Genomic DNA, 2778 nt, shown 5'->3' on the forward strand with positions numbered 1-2778 from the left:
TTTATTTATAATCAGAAAACAATTAGAAATTAAAGTGGGAAGGTATCTACAAACAATAAATGCTGGAGAGGGTGTGGAGAAAAGGGAACCCTCCTACACTGTCGGTGGGAATGTAAATTGATACAGCCACTATGGAAAACAGTATGGAGGTTCCTTAAAAAACTAAAAATAGAACTACCATGTGAATCAGCAATCCCGCTCCTGGGCATATATTCCAAGAAAAACATGGTTTGAAAGGATACACGCACCCCAATGTTCATTGCAGCACTATTTACAATAGCTAAGACATGTAAGCAACATAAATGTCCATCGACAGAGGAACGTATAAAGAAGATGTGGTACATATACACAATGGAATATTACTCAGCCATTAAAAAGAATGAAATAACGCCACTTGCAGCAAGATGGATGGACCTGGAGATTATCATACTAAGTAAAGTAAGTCAGACAAAGACAAATATCATATGATATTGCTTATATGAGGAATCTTAAAAAAATGATACAAGTGAGCTTATTTACAAAACAGAAACAGACTTACAGACTTAGAGAATGAACTTATGGTTACTGGGGATAGATTGGGAGTTTGGGACTGACATGTACACACTGTTATATTTAAAATAGATAGCGGCCGGGCCCGACCCGGGCGCTTCACTCGCGCTGCAGACCCCGCCTTGAGAGCGCAACTCTCTGGCCCGCGTGAACGCTTCCCCCAGACACCACCACCCTTTGGAATGGCCAACAGGGGACCTGCCTACGGCCTGAGCCGGGAGGTGCAGCAGAAGATTGAGAAACAATATGATGCGGACCTGGAGCAGATCCTGATCCAATGGATCACCACCCAGTGCCACAAGGATGTGGGCCGGCCCCAGCCTGGGCGCGAGAACTTCCGGAACTGGCTCCAGGATGGCACGGTGGTGTTTGAGCTCATTAATGGGCTGTAACCCGAGGGGCAGGCCCCAGTGAGGAAGATCCAGGCCTCCACCATGGCCTTCAAGCAGACGGAGCAGATCTCCCAGTTCCTGCAAGCAGCTGAGCGCTATGGCATCAACACCACTGACATCTTGCAGACTGAATTTGACTGGAGCTCTCACACTCCCCTCTGCCAGGGTGGGGACCTGGCCTGTCTCCTCTGGGGGTGCCTGACAGTGGCCTCCCCACTGTGCTTACTAATACATTCCTTTCTCCAAATCCACCAAAACTGGACCAACTGGCCTCTTTTCCCTGGGACCAAAATTAGGGGGGCCTCACCCCCCTCTCCCCACCATACCTCTTCTCTTTCTCTCTGGCCTCTCTTCCCCTGAGCCCTGTGCCCTAATCCATTCCTTGGCTGGGAGTCAGGGATGCTGCCTAATGACCTTCTCCCCACAAGTACACCTCGCCAACAGCTGTGGCTGAAGGGACTTAATTTATAGGGAGGGGTCTGTGGCGGCTGCCCCCCAAGTCCCAGCTGGACTGTGCTCACCACACTTCTGAGGCAGCCTGCCCTGGCAGAGGCCTTCAGGCTTCTCATTTTCCATTCCCCTCTCTGTGGCTGAGGGGTGGAGGTGAGGGGACCGGGGAGGGAAGGCTGCCCACCATGGGCTGGGGCTTGAAGAATATGAGTTTGCTGATTTAAATAATCTCTGTCTTTTAAAAAAATAATAAAATAGGGGGCTTCCCTGGTGGCGCAGTGGTTGAGAGTCCGCCTGCTGATGCAGGGGACACGGGTTCGTGCCCCGGTCCGGGAGGATCCCACATGCTGCGGAGTGGCTAGGCCCGTGAGCCATGGCTGCTGAGCCTGCACCTCCGGAGCCTGTGCTCCGCAACGGGAGAGGCCACAACAGTGAGAGGCCTGCGTACCACACCAAAAAAAATAAAAATAAAAATAAAATAAAATAATAAAGTAATATAAAATAAAATAGATAACCAACAGGACCTAGTGTACAATAAATAAATAAATCATAAAAAAGGAAGAAAATAAAATAAAAAGGTATCATGTTGTACAACAACATTTTAAAATCAAATATCATTAGATGGCAAGATTTATACTCCATATTATAATATGACGTTGAGAGAAATTAAGGAAGACTTAAAGGAGGTACATGCCATCTCCATGGACTGGAAGACTCAACGTGAAAACTCTATTCTCTCCAAAGTGATAGAGACTCACTACCATCCTGGTGAAAATCCCAGCAGGTTTTTTTCCCCCTGTGTGTGTGACTATAACAAGCTGATTCTAAAAATTTTTTTGTTGTGGTAAAATATATATAACAAAATTTACCGTTTTAACTGTTTTAGAGTGTACAATTCAGTGGCATTAAGTACATTCGCAATGGTGTTTGGATAGATTCTTGACTGCTCAGGCTAGCCTGGCCTTACCATCAGGACCCAAGCACTCCCTTAAAGGAGACTCTGTATTTTAGCAAAGGGGTGCAGTGGGTGGATCTAGAAAGCAACCAGTCTGGGACAAATGTATATATCTAATCTCATCCAGGCTTCTGTCTAGGAATAAACAATGCTCTGCATCATGGTTAGCTTTAGTTTTTCCCTTTAAGCTGACTGTTGGAAGCACTCCACCACTGTTATTTTTTTTCTCACTTATTAAGGAATATTTCAAACACATAGAAGAGTTGACAGTATTGCATAATGAACAGCTAGATTCCACCCACCTAGATTTAACAATTTGCAACATTTTGCACACCAATTTTTTTTTTTTTTTTTTTTTTTTGCGGTACGCGGGCCTCTCACTGTTGTGGCCTCTCCCATTGCGGAGCACAGGCTCCGGATGCGCAGGCTCAG

At 46.1% G+C, this 2778-nt stretch overlaps 1 pseudogene; it reads left to right on the forward strand.

Annotated features, from left to right (window-relative positions):
• Window positions 1-648: 648 nt before the first annotated feature.
• Window positions 649-2778, forward strand: part of LOC102987206 (transgelin-2-like) — a 3213-nt pseudogene continuing 1083 nt past the window's right edge.

The sequence above is a fragment of the Physeter macrocephalus genome, chromosome 2 (assembly GCF_002837175.3).
Source record: "Physeter macrocephalus isolate SW-GA chromosome 2, ASM283717v5, whole genome shotgun sequence".
NCBI classification, from domain to species: domain Eukaryota; kingdom Metazoa; phylum Chordata; class Mammalia; order Artiodactyla; family Physeteridae; genus Physeter; species Physeter macrocephalus.